The following is a 13,603-nucleotide window of genomic DNA, read 5'->3' as shown; positions in this document are numbered from 1 at the left end:
CTATTAAGTGTCCCCATTTTTTCCCTCAAATATGCTTAAATTAATGACTCGTTCAGTGTCCTTCATATCTGACTACATATACAAGATATGTTGTCTGCCTTCTTTTAATTGATTCAGTACTTGCACTCACAGCAAAATAAAGTTGGTGCCTATATTATTTCCCCCAGAATTCTGATTATTCCCCTCAGAATTCTGATTATGAGCTGACTTTTCTACTTTTCCAGATCCATTTGGTATATTTCTTTTGTCTGATGTCCTTCAAACAATCTGCGAATATGAAATAATATAAATCATTATTTCTCATCTTACACGCAAGATATTATTTTTGTCTCATATTCAGACTCCTCCTATTACTCCAGAATCATCAGGGGTTTTTGCAATTTCTTTTGGTTGCTGTTCTTATCTGAGGTATACTAACATGAGATCTTCCTTTGATGTATCTTATTTTTTTTGTTTATATATAGCCTTTCAACATATTCCTCAGGTGATAAAACAGACAAAATCATATATTCGGTAAACCTCAGACTTCTGAACTTGCTTCCTACCTTAAGGCACTGCTTAAGTCTCCCAGGATTTTTTGCTTATTAATTTTGTTAAAATAAAAAAATGTGATCATTGTCCATATAGAAAAACAAGTTAGATTCAGACAGTAGCTAGGAAAATAACTCAGGGGAAGACAGCTGAAAATTTATTGAGAAAGAAGAAAAGATTCAAAGAGCAATAAAACACCCCCTATTACTTGTTGAAATGAACAGAGACAGAAAGAGCAAAGTCTAGCAGGTGGATATAAGCTGAAATACAAATCCAGTGGCTGAGCTTTAACAGTTTTACAACCCACAAAGTAGCTTTGCCTCTTTCGTAATCATAAAGCCAACGTCTACAGTTTGTGACAAATCTAAAAGGTGACAACTACCATGATACACCATATAAGAGTTTATTATCAGTGCCAAGAAAAAGGCAAAAATGCTGTTCTCACAATCACTAAAATGGTACCCTGCAGTGTCATGTCCTGTCTGTGGACACCACAAACACACAATACATAGGAAGTGCTGAAAGAGTAGAGCTAAATAAATTGTGCTGCAGTTTTAAAAAGTAACAAATAAAGCTATATTTTATATAGATATATGAAGTGTTAGAACTTAAATGTTGAAGCAAGCTAGATGCTTGCTTCATAGTAAAAAAATCATAGTAATACCTTTATGATTTCCATAGTTCCATTTTTTATCCCTAGTATCTGGAGACTTGCTGCCTAAGAGGCAATGCTATTAAAGTGGACAATTAAGTCTCATTCAATTGCTGTAGTCATTAAAGATTTGGAGTACCACTCCACCTATTAAGATTCCAGTTTCATTAATCCAAATTTTTGTAATGGATGAAGTGAGGTGTTATTATGATTATTGCAAATTACCTTATGTTTATTATTATTTATTATTATTATGGCAAATGACCATTCCTTATGTTTTCCAAATGCATATAAAATATTATAGACAGATGGAAAGTTTTTACTTTGTGCACACTGGCAAAGACAGACATCAACACTGAAGTTCAACTATCTTCAGGCTGTTCTACTTATAACCACCCACACTACTCCTAATCTCATACTTAACCTGGAGGTCCAATCTCTAGTCCAGCCCAGGGGTTGATGAGAATCACCACATATAACATTCAGATAATATAAATTTGCATTGCTTCAGTCTTGGATTCCTGGGGGCAAAAGGCAGGGGAATCTGCTCCAGTGGGGTCAGAGTCCCCTGATGACTTTCCTAGGAGGTGGCTGAGCAGCCCCTGCCCCAGAGGTGCTGTTGAAAGCCTGGCCCTCACCTGTGCAAGATCTCAGTGACCTACTGTCACCTCCTGCCATCCCCAGTCACGTGACAAAGTCCTTAAGGCTCATTTTTTAGGGCAAAGGCAGAAAAAACTTCCAGCCACCATCAGCCTGACCTGGTCAGAATTTCTTCCTGTCTCTGTGGCTGTTGATGAGCACATTCTGGGCTCATGCAGTCAATTGTTTGTGGTGGAATAAGTCAAAGGAGAGCGCATCAGCTGTCCTGGCTGCTTGCCAAGGATAACAAGCCAAGGATAGCTCCCAGGATAACAGAAACTAAATTTAGACCCTTCCTAGTATCTGCAACACAGTAGCTGCAATGCAAAAACCTACCCCAAAGGTGTGGAGTGTCCTGATGGGGATAACTGGGAAATATTTTTATTCTCATTCCTAGGCTGAGTCTAACCAAACTTCCAGTTATAAACCCAGTGTAGCATTCAACAAACACCTTTTTTTTTTTTTTATAATGACATTCAACAAACACCTTTTTTTTACACTCTTCTGATTTAAGTAGTCTTCCATTTGCTAATTATAATTAATGAGGTGCTTCTGAAACAACTGTGATGGAACATGAACACATTAGGATTAGTTTGCTACTGCAATTGCAGCATCTTTAATTTTTCTATTTTATCGTCTTTACCTTTCACACATAATGAAATACCAAAAGTCCTTCCTCAAGTAAACACCAGAATATTAAGTTTCTCTAATATTCTGCAATACACAAGTGTGCTGCATTGAAAAATAGCTGCATTAATTCTAAATGTTTATATTGTATTTTCTATATTGAATTATTAAAATGACACATTAATTATTTATGTGCAGCATTGATGTACTTCCTAGTAAGACAATGTATGAAATAGAGCTGTCAAATATAAAAGAACGGAAAAATGTTCATATTTGCAACAGAGGACTCCCTCCTCATTCCAGACTGAAAATTTTTTTGTTACATTGCCAAAAATTGTTTGCCACTGAGATATGTAGTTATAGGGACATCCAGATGATTACTGCTTTTTCACATTCACAGTATTAGGGATCAAAGAAATGCATCCACTCTAGATTCAAAAGAACTAATTGATAATTTTGGTTCTGATGGGCAAGTGGCAGAATATTTTAAGGTTTATGGATTAATTTAGATGTAAAAGGTCCTGAAGAAAAGGAGGGGAGGAAAGCAGAACCACCATTCCTTGTAAAAAGGTTCATTTGACTGGGTTTTATACTGGCTTCCTACAGAACAGAGCTATAATGTTCTGAACATGAGGTTGTTGTCTGATCTCTGGACCATGTCAAATATTTCAATATTTTAGGGGCTTTTTTTTGTTAAATTAGAGCAAGTTAAATTATAAGAAGAATGATGTGTCTGAAATATTTTGTCTAAAACATCAGTAAAAAATTCTATCTCCTTTGAACCATAGCATGTCCTAATGTGTAAGATTGAAGGACATAATGATTTCTTTATACAACCAAAGAGAAAGAAACTTATTTATGAAATTTATATTTTGCTTTTCTGCATCATGTGACATAAGAGTGATTTAAAAATAACTAAAAGCACATTCTAAGCTCCACTAATGGAATATATTTGCTGTTTGTCTATAAGTTTTAGACATAACAGTTCTACCTTTCCTATAACCACTTAAGGCAAAAAACTATCCACAACAGACCACATTGTTAAATTAATCTCCACAGCTATAGAAGGCAATGGAATAATGGATTCCACTTTATATTGACTATTGGTAACACTGGGTTTTATCAACAATAAGAATTATATATCCAAATAGTGCAAATTGAGTAAAGTTACAGGAAAAAATAAAGTGCTCATTATGCCTATAAAGTGTTTAAAAACTGATCAACTCCCCTGAAGTCTCCAAAACTGCAATTATTTCCAGAAATTGGAGATATTAAGACCAGTCAATACATCCAAGCTGAGACCAACTAAGAGCAGCAACTCTTTTAGCTCAGAGGTCAGCCCTAAAGAGAATTCTATATTTATTAGAAAGTGATGTGCAATATATGTATATGAATAAGAACTATTTGTTGTTCCCTGAATATTATTAAGACATCAATTATTTAAAACATGTTAATTTTTCTCTTTCATCTGGATGAAGATCTGTGCTCTGCTTCATGAATATTTTTAATAAAAGATTGCAGCATTTTTCCAGTTTAATTTCTAATTTAAACAGTTTTCCCATGCACTGTGTGTCTGATTAGGTGCTCCATCTACTATTTGAGGTTGCTATAGCTTTAATATGATTCTTAGGTAGGTCCTTCACCTACCTAATCTACTGTGAAGTAATCTATTATTATGAAAATTCATTAGAATTGGACTACATTGCGCTCTTATTCATGAGCAAAGTGTGGTAAAATAGAAAAAAAATGCATTCTTTGAATTTGATACAACTTATAACAGAATCACCAGTCCATGAACATCAATTGTAGAGCATGAAGCATCTTCTAAGACATTGGTTTCATCCAGATAGGGCAGAGGAAATTAAAGGAATGTTATTAGCAACCCATTCCCTTACCCTCTATTCTACTAAATCCTAAACATTTTGGAGGGAAGAATTAGAGCTTGAATATTTCATAAGTAGCACAGGGTAATATATTTTAAGAAGAAATTTAACCTGTGAATATAACTCTCAAAATGTCTTGTGCTGTTACAGCTGAAGAATGCTATAACACAACTGATTAGATGGAAGTTTCACTGAAGATTAATATTCCTTTGGGCTACTCGAACACATTCAAAGGTGCATTCTCTATCAAAACAAAACTGTTCTGTTTTATGCACATAAAATGATAGGAACAAAATATCCTTGCAAGTCAAATTCATAAAACATTTCTGCAGTCTCAGATTTATGCAGTAATGAACAGGAGATTTCTGAGCCTAGAAAGAAATGTTTAAATTTGGTACATCATTACCGAACATTTTAGCAAGGCAACTAGACTCCTTTTTTAGAATGGGAAAAGTCAGCTCCCTGTGGAATTGTCCATTTTGTCATTTCAGTTACAATAACTTTGCTTTCAAATTGAGCAATATTCTCTAAATCTTCAGGCCATAAATGCATCTCGGACTGTTAGAAAGTGCAGACAAAGCAGATAATATTGGGAATCTGCTGAGGCACAGTGGCTTCTGGATTCTTTGGATTTTTTTCTACAGTACTAGTTCTTATATTCCTACAGACTTACCATTTCATCCTGCCTCATCTTTTCTAATTTTCCTATTAGCAGTTGTTAAATGGATATTAATTGTAAGCACATATAAATCACTTAAAATTCCAAGGTATCCATAAACATTTTTGGGACTAAGTCTCTGCAAACAGGGTCTTAGGAACAAGAGAGAGCTGCTAGAACAAGCCAGCAGTCTGCATGGTCTGTGAAAGGAGTTGGAGGTCACGAGGACAGAAATCTGAAATATGCAATACAAGATTTGCTTATTATTCCTGAAGAGCAAACTGAGAATGGAAAATTTCCTTCTTGTTTCTGTGCTACTCTAGTCAATTTGTTAGTTATGGAAACAACAATAGTAATGTAGCTGAGCAAACCAGGCAAGTTTATAGATTTCCATTTTTTTAAAGACAAACTTTTATTAAAAAGAATTATAATAGGAAAGAATATAGAGGAGAATTTCTAAAAATCTGCATTTCATTTAAGGGTTGAAATCCCATTAAAAGGAAAATCCAGTAAGTCAATCTGATTCTGATTCTGATTCTGATTCTTTCCCCACTCCCCATCAACAAAACATAATTGATCATCTATTTATTCCTGAGAATTTTCATATTTTGTTCTGTGGCTCTGTGACATGTTCAGTAAATGAATGCTTGAAATTATCGCCTTGGAGTTTTCCCTATGGTGAAATAGGCCATTAAGTTTCAAATCAATGTGGGTGATTGCAATGTGAAACTAACAATTTTCTTGAAATTAATACTGGAAGTGAAAAGCTATGGCAAAGAAGTAAAATAAAAATTCATTTTTAGACACACTCCCACTATTTCCACAGAACTTAGATAATTTACCTATATAAGCATCTAACCACATTTTTGATTTTTCACTCAATGCCCATTTTCTAAAACCCACTAAACTCAATGAAAAGATTTTTGGAACTCTCATCCTAATTCAAGTATTTTTCCATAGGATTACTTCACTCAGATTTATAATAGCCAAAAGTCCTAAGAAATCACTTGGAAAGAGGATGGTTTTTGATGAAGAATCCGTGTTATATAAGCTCTGACCAAGACTACCTGTGAGAATCCCCCAGCAGCATAAGCAATTCCCACAGAAACTGCTGAAATCTCATTTTAATTTCTATAGCTAGAGCCTATTTCAGTCTAGGACAAGAAGAAATAGGGGTTCAGTCATGTCAGAGGGCATATGGCTTCTCCAAATGGAACACATGCAGGTTCTGTAAGACAACTCATTAAAACAGACAGTTAGAAACTGTGTTTGTCATGAAGAGTCTGCAATCTAAGCAGCAAATACTGTAAATGGGTAGATAAATACAGGTACAGAGCAGTCAAATGGCTTTATCAAGGTTAGTGACAGAGCTGAAATTAGAAATCAAAGTACCTTTAATTCCAACCAAAGGACTTCAGATGTACTAAAGGATGTGCATGGCATGTGACTTTAATGAAGTTTTAAAATGTATCACAAAGGAGATACTTGTTCATTAAAAATATTTCAAGTTGTAGCCAGGCTGCAAACAAATGCAGCTTTTTCATGGAAAGACTACTATTTTTCCTGCCTCTTGAAAAAGAAATGAAGAGGCAGAAATCAAATTGAATTTTGACGAACAACTGGAATATCTTGTCTGCTGTTCCAGCATATTTTGCTGGTGTAGAACAAAGAAAAATAATAATAAAAAGAAATGCAGCAAATTAAATATATATAGATTAACTAATTTGGATTTATTGAACCTTACTCCTTTATTGAAACATAAAAAGACTGGTTTAATAGAGGGGAATGTGAGGGACAGAAATTCACAGAGACTAATAGAATACTTTGATACAACTTTTCTTCAGTGATGTGTCTGGACACATACTTACTTTCTCTGACACAGCTCTCCTCATTTGTTCTTAACCTTTACTGTCCCAAAGACCAGATTAGATCAGAATATACCACATATCTGCAACACATAAAACAAACTATTGAATTTTCAGAATTACACTTTCCAAACCTTATTATTTCTTATTAATTTCTTTAAAAATTACTTTCTGGGGGAGGGGGGAAGGTTTGTGTCAATTATTTTTGCAGATGCAACACAGAGCTCAGGAAACGAAGCAATAACACATTATAAGCACCCTGATCATGAAGAAATCACAGCTTCCTGCAGCAGGAGGCTATGAGACAAAAAGATCTGAGCTGTTTCAAACTGCTGTTATTGAGAACAGCAATAAGGCAGAGGGAGCCACGTCCCTGAGGTGCTGCCTCAGCAATTGCAGCACAAGGGGCAGCTGATGCTGGTGCCAGCAGTTCCTCACACACATGCTATGAATGGGAGCAGCAGTATGTGCACATGTATGAGAAAAGATCAGAAAGACTGAAAAAATCCAGTGTAGGAAGACATATTTGAATGACACAAAATGTCTTTTTCTACTATTAACAGTACAACACACAAAGAAGCGCAAATTATTCCTCTGAACCTGTCGTATAGTGTGATACAGTTCTAACAACACATGGTAACACTTGAACACCTTTCAAGTCCTTTGGTTTTTGTTCTTGTTTTTTTTTTTAACTCATATCATGAGGTTTCTTATATTCTTTGGACAATAAGAAAAAATTTACTAACAAAATTCACTCACTGAATTTCACAACAATAGGAAAGAAGAAAACTGCTGTATTTCTGATGTTAGCAGCTACACTATTCTATGAGGATCCGAAAGTTTTCACCTTTTGAGAACACACAGGAAAGGTGCACAGTGAGCGCTCTGCAGTCCTAAGTAAGCCAAGATGAACTATTTGATGTTATGTGCAAAGCACAAGCAAAACTCTTGAGGCATAAACAATTAGTTGTGAGGGCAATTTTTTTGTTTTGCAGTTTACACAGTGACAGTGAAGTTCCATTTGCTTGAACAATTACCTTTTAATATTATACATCCAACAAGGATATCTTGAAAAGATATAGGAGCAGAAAGGTGTTCATGGTAACTTGGGATCTCTGCAATATTTAAATCTGAACTAGTCAGCCCCATCTCTCTAGTCAATGGAGAGAAATAGGCACTTTGAATGTTTATTTTGGACAACTATCTTAGGAAGGCATGAATCATGCCTTAGAAACATTCATTTTTCCTTGAGCCTTCTTAAACTGTAAATCTCTTGAGATAAGGATCTTTTATATGAGTTTGTGACTCCAAATGACATAAGACATTGACATATAATGCCTGGTTTCAGTCCCAAGAAAGAACAGCCTATGAACAAGTTTAAAGAAGAGGTAAAGGACAATCATTTAGAGTAATTCCGAGCACCATCAGAAGACTCAAAATGGGTGATCGATGCAAATGGCATAAAGATAGGATGAGAGCTTTGTGGATCATTGACTTTTGTGACCTTGGTCCAGAAACCTATGTACTAAGAACTGATAGAATAAATCAGCGTGGCTAAGTACAGTGTCTTTGTCACTGGATGAAATATTCCCTCACAAATCTTCATAGCCTTCTGCAAACTTTAAAGTTTATATCTCTGAGGTAAATTATTAGCTCCACTGTCAGTGTTTCCCAGCTAATGCAATGGAAATGAGGAACAGCTTTACCAACATTGAATAACAACCCTACATTAGAAATAAGAAATAGCATGGGAGTCTTCTTAGCAGGTTTGATTCCAGTTCCATTATGATTACAACAGTAATTTTCCAGTTAATTAATCTAATACACTGCAATCCTGAAATTCAAATTGCTCATGCTTTCACAAAACACTTTCCTTTGATGCATTGACCCACTGCATTAAAGTAATAAGCAAACTGTTTAAGAACATCAAGTGAAAATAATTTGAAACATTTTCTTTCTTATTCTTTCAAAAGGATCATATACACCATGTAATAGCCTGCTCCAACCTCCCATGAATTTCATAGAAAGACAAATTCATTTGAATGAGGGCTGACATAGTCCTGTAATTCTACTAATTTAAACCAACTATAAATGAGTCCCCTGGTTTTTAAAATACATGGCACAATATTGCCAGGAATAAGCATGTGTTCCACAGTATTTTATTTTTCTTTTATTACTGACTTGGCATCTTTTCTTATCCCCACCAAATAGCTGGAGGAGGTGAAGAATAAAAAGTATTACCAAAGAAAATATAAAATCCTATATTCAGTCTTGACCATGTTCCCAAACCTAGGAGGTGGTTGTTTGCCAAACTAAACTCTCCTCCAGAGTTACAGTGTTCTGCAGAGGGTGATGGTTACTGCTCCCAGCTGAGGCAGTAGGAGCAGCACCAAAGGAGCCACCAGTTCTGTCACAGGTCAGCCTTTCCTGGAGGTGAGAGCAAACTGATGATGCTGCTGCTGTGTGTGTGCAGTGGGAGAGGTAAGAGCAGGAGCATGGCTGATATCACTTGCTGAAAGGGAGAGTGATGCAGAAAACCACTTTTTAGCTATACCCTCAGCTGATATAAACCAGCCTAGCTCCACTGAAGTCAGCTGATGTCCCACCAGTGGATATGAGCTGCAGATCTGGCCCACTGTCCCTGCACATGGGATGGCCTCACCTTCAGACCATGCCTGCTGCTAGAGTCACACAACCACAAGTGGCTTCAAGGCTCCACTTTGCCCTTGGGCCGCAGCTGACATCACTGCAAGAATGCAACATAATGCTTGTTTGTTCACAGCCTCACTGCTGCTACCCTGTACTTATTCACCTGGAAACTGAAAGATATTCTGGCTTATATACATCCATTCAGATGTAAACTTACATGGACATTCTTCTGGGAAGCAACAATCCATATTTATCAGCAGTGAAGGAATGAAAAGAGATAAATTGTGCAGCATTTGAACACTTCAGCTGCTCTTAGTCCTTCAATAGTTTATTTGACAAAGAACTGTCAAGAAAGTACTCCAGAGCTGGTGAAGGGCACAATTGCTACCTTGCCTTGTGTGCACTGCAGACATTGTGCAGCATTTTGTAGGGCTTTGCTCTCTCTCATCCCCAGGAAAGATAGACACAGTGGAGGTCCTGCCAGCAATGGGTTGTCTCAGGCTCACATTTATTTAATAGAGTGGAAAATCTGCAGAATTTGGAAGAGTTAGATCAATATTTAGGGCAATTTTTTATTTCACCTCTTCATTTTCTTTCTTGATGTCTATCTTGGATCAGCTGCTGAGCTCTATTTGCTTCTGAGAATTCTCACCTTCTTCCTCAGTTTCTGGATTTCAAAAAATGATGTAATGCACAATATTGAAAACAAGCAACAGAGAGACACAGAAACCATTGCTAGTAGCTCCTTTTCAGATTTTTTTTAAAAAGCAGTTTATATTCCAAGACAGGATTTCAGGGTTGATTAACTGCCTTTGCTGTTGTTGCAACCATTATTTTGGTAGGCAGCTCTCCAACATCAGTGTGTCTATTTTGAAGCTGAGTCAAATGATACAGAAGCATTTATTTGGGTCCATCTCTTCTGTATCTAGTAAAGTTAAGGGAAAGCCTTAGAGTACTGTCAAAGGCCTTGGGTGTGGGCTTATTGAGCCAGTCAGAGAGCCATTAGGCATGTCTTACCTGACAGGTCACCCTGCAACCTTTTCAGGGAGAATATTTTGAGTGTTTATAAATAAATTCTGTTGTTTGAGATACAAATACAATGGCAAATATGACAACTGCTGAAAAACATCACATCTTATGGCTAAAGCAATTTAATTGCCAGATTTTTTGGTCAATGCTCAGTAAATGTATTGCAAATAGTTAGTACTTCTTGCTATTAACTTCCCCATGTTTTCTTAATAACATTGTTTTATTTTAACAGACAGTTCCCATAAGGCTGCTCATGTGACTGTGATTCATTATAGACATAAAAGCATTTGTTTTTATCTGAAGAGCGCAGAAATCAAAACACTGCATGCAAATACCAGATAAAAGTGGAGAAGCACAGGAGAAATAAAAGAGTTACTGATCTTGTGTTAGGAAGAACCGAGGACCATGGGGGGGGAGGTCACACATCACTCAGTGCCTCATCATCACACTGAGGTCTGAAGCACAAGCCAACAGAGTTAAAAACTTCTTTGGTCATCACTGCCCAGTCCTGTTCCTCCAGGTGAGCTGCACAGCAAGCAGAGGGCACAGACTCCCTGTGGCAGAGAGCTGTATGAGCATTTATCATCACCTGTGCAATCTGCCCCAGTCTGCCTCTGCAGAAAAACCTTGTGGCTTTTTTCTATTCTATGCAAAGCCTTTCAGAATCAAGGTCATGGCCCTTACATGTATTTACACATATCCTAGAGGCAAGCTAGAATGAGAACATTGCAGCACAGACCCTTGGGCACTCTGACTTGCCTCTACATGCAGTTCTCACTTCTACTTATGCCTGCACGTTTGTATTTTGGACTTTCATTCTTTAGACCTCAAAGTAGCTGTGTAAAACACAAAATCACGTGTGCAAGTATAAATTACATTTACATGTAATGACAACATTTAATGCTAAAACAAGTTAAACATTCTGATTGAGGAGCTTGTGGAAACTCCATTGCTGATTATTTCTGAGGGCAGAGAAGGTTAATGTGACACAGATGATCCTGATGAGTCCAAACATCCAACAGACAAGCTGCCTGTTTCTCCCTACCATTTGTAAGGAAATCTAGGTGAGCAGTGTCTACAAACATTGATGTTGCAGGTGCACACAGGAAAGATGTATCTCTTTGAGGGTGACCAATAATTTACTTAGCTTTTGTCTAAGTAGAAATACATTTGCTTGTATCTTTTGTATAATTAGAATAAGGATTTCTGAGACAATGGAGGCATTTACTCAACTGCCCATTCAAACAAAGGGCAAGCTTGGAATTAAATGCTGACTGAAGTTTAAAATATATATCTGCATGAAGTTTACATAGCAGTTTCCATAACTGCTGCAGCAAAGCAATTCAACAGCTCCTTTTTCAACAAATTCTTTGCATCACTGTGAAATATTATACCGTGTGACTAACTTTTTTTGGAATGGCAACTTCACAAATCTCAATCCTGGACTGCCTAAATGTTTGTTGCAGCAACAATAGAGTCAGGTCACACCTGAAAAGTTTGCAACAGTCTTCCTGGCAGTATCCTGGGATGCTACAGACCTCTGCATGTTAAAAAGCAAAATATAAGGACTCTAAAGAGTATCCTAGCTTTTCAGGACTTTAAAAGCCATGTATTCTGAATTTTAATCTGGAAAATAGGCTGGAAATCATATTTTTCCTGGTGATTTGGTTGTTCTAATTTAAAATCTTGTCATAACATCAGCTGCAGCCTCTGGCTACTTTATTCATTGGAAGAATGGTGCTTGATAAAACAACAAAATTTTAGCTGAAATGTGACTTCAGATCCATGACTTAGGAAAACATCTTCATCACTGCTTGCTGCTTCTGACAAAGCTACACTGGAAATTCATATCAACTAACATGATAATGAGCCTGCTGTTACAAAAATAATCCTCTTGGTTATTAATAATTAATAAAGTTGGGCACAGATTAATTCATACCATAATATTAAAAGCATTTTATGAATTAGAGTCAGAAAAATGGGATTGTTTATGAATAATGAGTTCTTTTGAACCATTTCCAAAATCAATAGACAAAGCTTTAAACTTCCTTTGTCTAATGCAGAGCACAATGCTCTGGCCAACAGCATCTACTGCTGTTTTAACTGGGGAGCTCTGCCCAGGGTCCCAGGTTGGTCTGGCTGGAAAGTTCATGTCCTGCAGACAAATGTGCTCTGAACTCTGCCCTTCCCTATTGCTCAAGGAAGCTGAGGCAGTGCCACAAAAGGAACAGCAGAACATGTTGCAGGACCAGAAAGAAAAAGATCAAGGGGAATTAATTTGATTTTAACCTGTCCACTTGACCTTCACATTCATTCCAGTTTTCTTTTAAATATTGTTCATTGCTCATTATAGTTGTAAGTTCAAAACTTGCTATCTCAGCTTCTGGTTCAACTTCCTCCAAAGAAACAAAAATCTCATTAACTTCTATAGGAAAAGGATCATGACCCAAGTGATCACTTAGCCGTGTTTTCTGTTTCTATTTCCTTTGTGGATAGCCACAAGGCCTAAAAAAAAAAAAAAATTCTCTAAACAAAGAGTAAAAGAATTCATAGAACTCCCCTTGAGGCTTAATGAAGGAAGGCTCTTGGGAAGCTTTAATGAATTTTTGCCTACAGAATCCCAAACAAATCCTCAGAAGTGGACCTGTGCCCCCTCCAGCAGCAGTGAGTCCAGCCAGCTCCCAAAGCCACATCTCCAGTGGTAGAAAAGTCAAGCAATGTATTGCAATTTTTACCATATTACCATGAAAAACCTTGCCCTAACACCCAACATAGATGTTATTCTTATTCATCTGGGACATGGAGGACAGCTTCTCTCTTTGTAGCAGCTTTTCATCTATTTAAAGATTGTTACCAGAATCTCAATTTTTTTTACTACATTTCCAATGTATCTCCATAATGCTAAACAGTTCTACTTAATTCAGCACCTTTTTGCAGGCTCTGTGTCTTGGATCTATGATTTCTTACATTTTTACCTATTTCTCTCACACTTTTACTACACTCTGTAGCAGAGGTGAAGAGCTAAGTACATTCAGTATGTCCTAGACCATCATGAGTTCATATTATACTT

This window comes from Vidua macroura, chromosome 5 (assembly GCF_024509145.1).
Source record: "Vidua macroura isolate BioBank_ID:100142 chromosome 5, ASM2450914v1, whole genome shotgun sequence".
In the NCBI taxonomy this organism is placed as follows: domain Eukaryota; kingdom Metazoa; phylum Chordata; class Aves; order Passeriformes; family Viduidae; genus Vidua; species Vidua macroura.
Note: the sequence above shows the minus strand (reverse complement) of the source record.